At 38.0% G+C, this 8,590-nt stretch overlaps 1 long non-coding RNA gene across 1 annotated transcript; it reads right to left on the bottom strand.

The window, feature by feature from the left end:
• Nucleotides 1-224: 224 nt before the first annotated feature.
• On the bottom strand, nucleotides 225-8,053 carry LOC127512439 (uncharacterized). Its single transcript, XR_007930198.1, has 4 exons — nucleotides 7,837-8,053; nucleotides 2,400-2,730; nucleotides 2,157-2,232; nucleotides 225-1,211 (listed from the first exon to the last, which is right to left on the bottom strand). It is a non-coding gene; the product is annotated as an uncharacterized LOC127512439 (long non-coding RNA).
• Nucleotides 8,054-8,590: the final 537 nt, after the last annotated feature.

Below are 8,590 nucleotides of genomic sequence, written 5' to 3'. Positions count from 1 at the left end.
ACACTGAGCTCCTGAGAGCGACCCATTCTTTCACAAATGTTTGTAGAAGCAGTCTGCATGCCTAGGTGCTTGATATTATACACCTGTGGCCATGGAAGTGATTGGAATGCCTGAATTCAATGATTTGGAGGGGTGTCCCAATACTTTTGGCAATATAGTGTATGTATATTTTATGTTGTTGTGTATGACAGTGATTTTATAAGTACTGAACTGATGCTTTGAAACAAATTTACAAACAAATATTTATTTGAATTTCAATACAAAACCACATAATTATGAGTAAACCACACAAAAATACATTGCATTCTGAAATGGAGATGTATACAATTGGTACATAGAGGTCATTGTAATAAACAGGAAGGGTTCCAACTTAGAAAAGTTTAAAAATTAACAGATCTGATTTTTAAAATCAAATGACAACAAAAAGTCTCTTCATGAATAAGTTCATAAATGCACATTCAAAAAGTTTTAACATAAAACATGCAAATTGTTTCTCTAGCTACCAACATTTTAGTGCAATTTAGCTGGTACAACGACACTTAATTATTCACTACTGCTTCTTTTGCGGATAGTACATACATGTGTAGTCATGTTATTTAATAACAATTTCAGCATTATGGTTCAGAGTAAACCTCTCAAACTAGAAAATTAATTAAAGTGGTTATACATTCTCATATATATGCGAACCTAAATATAAGGTCATTAAAAATTAAGCACACCTTAATGCTAACAAACCTCAAATGCGCATTAATGGCATCGGCTAGTAAAACCTAGTAAAAGCCAAAGCTAGAGGTAAGTGACATCCAAGTGACTGTTTCTTACCCAGTTGACAAACTTGCAACTCTTCTTGTTAATTTTCACCCTGAGAGTAGTCTCAGATTCCAGCATGATAACTCGATTCAAAGTGATTGACTGCAGCCAAAAATTTCTACAAAACATAGACTCTTTACCACTTATAACCTCTCTCTCTATTTCATAGTTGCTATGCTTCTGTGAGACATTGACCTCTAAAGTCAAAAGCTCTGAATTAGGATCACACTGATTATAGACTACACGGTAAGAGATCCTTAGATTGATCAAGTAGAGACCCTTTGTGAAGACGTGGAGGATTGTTTGGTTTTCCAGCTTAAAATTTTGGGAGTCAATGCCATCATCCATAGTGCCCCACTTGATGGGCTGTTCTTCTGAACAATCACCAAACTGGTTTCTAGCTGATTAAGAGAGAAAACATAAGTCAAACCAAGACTTTACAAAACACACATCTACATTGTAATTTATGGAAGCTTGTTTCCACCAATAAATAAAAAATAAACAAGGTAATTTCGACTTTTTATCTCACAATTCTGAGTTTTTTTCTACAATTGCGAGTTTACATCTCGTAAACTCACAACTGCAAGAAATAAAGTCAGAATTGCAAGTTATAATGTCAGAATTGTGAGATATAATCTCACAACTGCGAGAAATAAAGTCAGAATTCTGACTCCCCCCCCCCCCCAATTCTGACTTTTTCTCACAATTGCGAGATATAAGCTCGCAATTCTGACTTCTTTTCTCAGAATTTTGAGAAATAAACTTGCAATTGCGAGTTATAAAGTCCAATTCTGAGGAAAAATACTGACTTTTTTCAGAATTGTGAGTTTATATATCTCACAGTTTTAACTAAAACTCGCAGTTGCGTGTTATAAAATTTGACTTTTTTTTTCTCAGAATTGCATGATATACAGTAAACACTTTATATCACAATTCTGACTTTATATCACAATTCTGACTTTATAACTCGAAATTGCGAGTTTATATCACGCAATTCTGAGAAAAAAAGTCAAATTTGCAAGATGTAAACTAGCAAATGCAAGAAAAAAAAGTCAGAATTGTGAGATAAAAAGTTGCAATTATACCTTTTTTATTTTTATTCAGTGGCGGAAACAAGCTTCCATAGTAATTTAACCTTAGGTCGTAAAAATGTTTCTACAGTATTTCTGAAGACATACAGACTTAATAGGCCTAATGCTCATACTAATTACACAGTATTTGTCTGAAGTGTTTATTAAGTGGACAGTGTTGAAGAAAGGCAATAGGCTGTACAAGATTGCAAATGCATAAATCAAGTGGCATTACTTGATAGTATAATCAAATAATTTACCACTGATTAAACATACCTTCAAGATGTACAGAGTGTCTCATTGGTGGTCCTTCAGTATCCAAAGCCTCTGAATGGGCACCGGAAAATGCATCCTGAGGAAAAACAGGAGAACATCTGGCCTACATGAGTTAGCCTACAGAGATTTTTTTTCAAAACGTCTACCCTTTTTATTACACCTGAATGATAGAGGCTGTTAACAATGAATTAATAATGCGTTTATAATCAAAATCGAGTAATTTGGTCTTGTATGTTAGCTTACCTTAGTAGTTTGTTGTTGAAACTGTAGCCACAGCAAAGTCGCGAGGAATGTTGCGAGCAGCGCCGCAGTGGCCAAGCGCAGTCGTGTCTCCTGACGCTTCATGGTTTGACAATGTCGGATCAAAATCTGCATCATCTGTCCCTGCTCCACATCAAACTCAAACGTCTCAACTCGAGCCATGTCCACGGATAATGCAACCACGTTACTCCGTCAGTAGCCCTCTTATATATAGTTACGCTCTTCAGATTACGTGCCTACGTTCGGCACAGTCCGCCCTCTCTCCCGTCGGGAGACAACACACACTTACTCATCGCACGTCTGCAGTCAGACTCTGTTGGGAGATGCATCTGAAGTTAGTCAACGTCGCAATGACCTAGAGCAGGGATTCCCAAAGTGTGGTACGCGAGAGGAAAAATGTAATGGCGGTCTGTTTTTTTAAGTGGGATTTTTCCCATACAATAAAAAAACATGAACAGTAAACATTTCCTTTGTAATAGCTTTAATTTTAAATAAAAAACTATAATTTATTAGTTTTTGATAGAAACGTAGAAGAAGACAGCTACTGTCTTCTTCTACGCACTGCTCTTCTTTTATGCACTGCAGGCTAGGCTATATGCGTGCCAACTCGTTTCATTCATTCCATATATATTATAAATATGCTTAACTGGCTGAAATCAGGGAAACTGTCAAGTGGGACGTCTTATGATAAAGTTGTTAGTCACGAAGGAAGAGAGGGACCAAGAGAGAGTGAGGATTTGGAGGCAAAAAAGACGGAGAGAATAGAGAAGGAAAATGAGCGGGAGTCAGAAGATGCGGGAGGGAAGGAGATGGCAAAAAAAGAAGTGATGAGGGTGAAAATAACCGTGCTTTCTGTTACTGAGCCTGTGTCTGTCGCTCGTCCTCTTAAAAGTGGAAGCTTGTGCGTAGCTTTGTTGCATTATATTGAAACTTTGTTGATGTTGTTATTGTCGTGCGTGTTCTGGTTATTTGCGCATGATTAAACATGAGTCTTTATATGGCGATAAAACAAAGCTTTGTTGCGTTTTTTTTTTTTTTTTAAGTGGGGATTGGGGGTGCGCCAGCCCGGTTGGGACATAGAAGGGGGTGCGCAGGAAAAAAAGTTTGGGAACCGCTGACCTAGAGGAAACTGTTTTTCACAGTTACAGAGGATGATTCTCTGTCGTTTTTATTAACTATCTTCCAGCTATTTCTTACGTAGGGCTAACAGACGTTTCGGTCACTTGTTGTATGGGGGAAAAAAAAAAAAAACATTTATACACTTCAACAGACGTGAAATGTTTACAAACATATTTAACACGTAGGCCTAACCTTAAACAAATGTCCATATAACTTTTTTTTTTCTTCTTGTTAAAGGGTTAGTTCACCCAAAAATGAAAATGATGTCATTTATTACTCATCCTCATGTCTTTCCACACCTGTATTGTTCATCTTCGGAAAACAAATTAAGATATTTTTGATGAAATCTGATGGCTCAGTGAGGCCTCTGTTGCCAGAAAGATAATTGAAACTTTCAGTGCCCAGAAAGGTACTAAAACATATTTAAAACAGTTCATGTGAGTACAGTGGTTCAACCTTAATATTATAAAGCGACAAGAATACGTTTTGTGCGCCAAAAAACAAAATAATGACTTTTTAACAATATCTAGTGATGGCCGATTTCAAAACAATGCTTCAAAGCTTTAGTGGCCAAGTATGGTGACCCATACTCGGAATTTGTGCTCTGCATTTAACCCATCCAAGTGCACACACACAGCAGTGGACACATACACACCCTGAGCAGTGGGCAGCCAATGCTGTGGCGGCCAGGGAGCAGTTGGGGGTATGGTGCCTTGCTCAAGGGTCTCACCTCAGTCATGGTATTGAGGGCGGAGAGAACACTGGACATTCACACCCCTCACCGACAATCCCTGCCGGTCCTGAGATTCAAACCCATGACCTTTGGGTTACAAGTCCGACTCTCTATCCATTAGGCCACGACTCCCCCCAGATTTACGAATCTTTTGTTTCGAATCAGTGGTTCGGAGCACCAAAGTCATATGATTTCAGTAAATGAGGCTTTATGTCATGTCATAAGTGTTTCGAAATTTCAATTGTTTGATACGTGATCCAAACCACTGATTCGAAATTTGTAAAGCTTTGAAGCTTCATGAAGCAGTGTTTTGAAATTGGCCATCAATAGATATTGTTGAAAAGTCATTATTTTGTTTTTTTGGCGCACAAAAAGTATTCTCGTCGCTTCATAACATTAAGGTTGAACCACTGTAGTCACATGAACTGTTTTAAATATGTCTTTAGTACCTTTCTGGGCATCTGAAAGTGTTGATTATCTTGCTGGCAATAGAGGCCTCACTGAGCCATCAGATTTTATCAAAAATATCTTAATTTGTGTTTTAGGTCTTACGAGTGTAGAACGACATGAGGGTGAGTAATAAATTACATAATTTTCATTTTTGGGTGAACTAACCCTTTAATGCTTAGGAATTTAATGCATTTTACTTGCCCAAACTGGTTACACGTTATTTTATTTTAAAGGGTTAGTTTACCCCAAAATGAAAATTATGTAATTTATTACTCACCGTCATGTCGTTCCACACCGTAAGACTTTCGTTCTTCTTCTGAAGACAAATTAAGATATTTTTGATGACAGAATGCTGTCAGATTTCTTTCCATAGACTGCCTTTGAAACTACTACTTTGATGCTTCAAAAACTTCATAAAGAGATCGGAAAACTAATCCATATGAATCGAATGGTTTAGTCCAAATTTTTTGAAGAGAGTCACTTTATATGATGAACAGATTTAATTTAGGCTTTTACTCCCATATAAACATTGATCAGTGATCATATGCAGAAGCTCAACCAAACCTGCTACACGCGCGAGAACAAACCTCTTCCAGAAGCTCAAACATGCTGCGTAACAAATGAGATTCATTCTTGTGTGTTATGCAGCACGTTTGAGCTTCTGGAAGAGGTTTGTTCTTGCGCGTGTAGCAGGTTTGGTTGAGCTCCTGCATATGTTTGCTGATCAATTTTGACTCATATTGATATTGACGCTATGCTAAGCAAACATACTAGCTATCCCTGTTGCCAAAAGCATGAGTTTTATTACTAATTTAAAAAAAAAAAGTCCACGTAAAATAATTTGAATGTTTTTTAAGAAGGGCAAAAGCAAAGAAGGGTAAGTGAGAGGTCCGATCAAAGAAATGAGGGATTAAAACTGTATGAATAGAAAAGTGGGGTACTGGTTAACATGTTAAATAAAATGCTCTTTTTTCATTCTACCAAAAATGTGCCTGGAGCCCACTGTTGCTATAGTAACGAACTACACTTTTTACATGCGTCTGATTGACAGATAAATCATGCACTGTTATTTCACTGTTGTTGATAATGTTGAGGTTATTTCAGTTTGATAACTGCGTCCTTTCAGGAGCATTTCAGGAGCTGCCAAAATTACAATTTAAAATCAGTATATGAGCATAGCTCACATTCACTAAAATATTGAAACGTTAGCGATACTGATTCAAAACGCGAGCGCCAGTGATTAAGGGTGCTTTCACATTAGCACTTTTGGTGCGCACCCGGGTTCGATTGACGTCAGAGTTCGGTACGTTTGGATGATGTGAACACTGTCTTCTGAACTCGGGAGCGCACCTGCGAACCGTACCCAAGTCTGCTTAAAAAGGGTGGTCTGGGGTGCGGTTCAAGTGAACTCTGGTACGGTTCGCTTCTGATATGAACGCAAACATACCAAATTGCTGAAGTGAATCGCTATTAATGCTGTATTATTTGATAAAAATGTATGTTTGTGTGTGTGTTTTGCTTACTTTCCCGATGAGCGTGACTGACGTGCTGCAAGCAGAGAGCTGTAGTGTAGCCTATCTCATTTCTGCTCGCCTTCAGCGTTCTAGATTCGCGGCAGACACTTTGCAGATTTCTGCAGTAGTATTGTACAGTTTGTGTGTGGGCTCCACACAGGGCTGTTGAAAAGTTGCATCCATTTAAAAAAAAAAAAAACTAAAAATAGCCTACTACTGTGATTTTATGATCCTGTTCACACTGCTGTTACACAATAAAAGTACAAGAAATTAGACAGAATGCTTAAATGTAGGCTATAATATGAATCAGTTGCGCTCATAAATGGCTGTTGAGATAGTATCCTCATTTATTTCAAACGAGTGGAGGCTTGGATCCGGAAATGGAATTGGCAATTTAATGAGGGATTAGTAATAAACTATTCGATAAAGATGCTGACAGAGGGAAACTAAACAATGTTATCTGCTTGGCTGCACAAATTTGATTGTCCTTGCATACTGACTGTCCCCAGTGTGACTCATTGGTGCAGACAGGGTTTGTCCAGTGGAAATATCAGCATTCTTGCCGTTCTTTCATGTAGATGGCCGGATAGACGCTTGATGATGCTTCAAGGGGGTTGTACTCTGCACGTGAAGAATGCCAAGCCATTTTAGAATTGAATGCCCTAGTCAGAATTTAGTTTTGACTAGTCAAAATTCCAATTCCAGATATCTATTCTGAAATATTGACTCGTCGGAATTGGAATTAACATATTATTATGACTAGTCATTAAATGCATTTAAGATTTCAAATTTCCAATAACTGTGGAACATGTAACAAAAACACCTGTATTTCATGTATTAAACTTTGTACATTAACACTACATTGAAGGTCGAAATGGCCGGTGTGCCCTTCTGTGCTTCCGCTACGCAATTGTGCCGTTGTGACTTAATGTGCTGCTGAGTAACGTCACTGTTCCCACGAATTGCTCAGTAAATGAGGCTTTGTTACATCATAAGTGTTTCGAAATTTCAATAGTTTGATACGTGATCCGAACCACTGATTCGAGATTTGTAAAGCTTTGAAGCTTCATGAAGCAGTGTTTTGAAATCGGCCATCAATAGATATTGTTGAAAAGTCATTATTTAGTTTTTTGGCGCAAAAAAAGTATTTTCGTCACTTTGTAATATTAAGGTTGAACCACTGTAGTCACATGAACTGTTTTAAATATGTCTTTAGTACATTTCTGGGCATCTGAAAGTGTTGATTATCTTGCTGGCAATAGAGGCCTCACTAAACCATCGGATTTTATCAAAAATATCTTAATTTGTGTTTTAGGTCTTACGAGTGTAGAACGACATGAGGGTGAGTAATAAATTACATAATTTTCATTTTTGGGTGAACTAACCCTTTAGTGCTTAGGAATTTAATGCATTTTACTTGCCTAAACTGCTTACACGTTATTGTAACGAAGCGAGACTCAGGCGGGGATCCATTTGCAAGCTTTATTAAATAAGAACGTGGTCGTACAGGCAGGGTCAAAGCAGGGGCAAACAGGAACAGCAGGGACAGGCAGAATCGTAGTCAGGATACAGGCAATAGTCAGGGCAGGCAGAAAACACTCACAGAACAGAATACCAGGCAAGGATCAAAGGTAGGCAGCAACGGGTCGACAACGGGTAACAGACAGGATCGGTAACAAACAGGCAGACAGGATATAAACGCTCAGAATTGCAACAATGGTTAACAAGACTTCGCAATCAGGTGGTGTGTGTGTGAGTCTTGTATAGTCCAGGTAGTGTGCTAAGCTGTATGTGGCAACAGGTGATTGGTGTGGAGTGTGCATGTGATTGGCAGGGAGGATTATGGGAAATGGAGTCCAGGAACTGACAGGAACAGACGGTGATCGTGACAGTTATTTTATTTTAAAGGGTTAGTTTACCCCAAAATGAAAATTATGTAATTTATTACTCACCGTCATGTCGTTCCACACCGTAAGACTTTCGTTCTTCTTCTGAAGACAAATTAAGATATTTTTGATGACAGAATGCTGTCAGATTTCTTTCCATAGACTGCCTTTGAAACTACTACTTTGATGCTTCAAAAACTTCATAAAGAGATCGGAAAACTAATCCATATGAATCGAATGGTTTAGTCCAAATTTTTTGAAGAGAATCACTTTATATGATGAACAGATTTAATTTAGGCTTTTACTCCCATATAAACATTGATCAGTGATCATATGCAGAAGCTCAACCAAACCTGCTACACGCGCGAGAACAAACCTCTTCCAGAAGCTCAAACATGCTGCGTAACAAATGAGATTCATTCTTGTGTGTTATGCAGCACGTTTGAGCTTCTGGAAGAGGTTTGTTCTTGC

Source organism: Ctenopharyngodon idella, chromosome 5, assembly GCF_019924925.1.
Source record: "Ctenopharyngodon idella isolate HZGC_01 chromosome 5, HZGC01, whole genome shotgun sequence".
Taxonomy (NCBI): Eukaryota; Metazoa; Chordata; class Actinopteri; order Cypriniformes; family Xenocyprididae; genus Ctenopharyngodon; species Ctenopharyngodon idella.
This window is presented reverse-complemented; position numbering and strand designations above follow the sequence as displayed.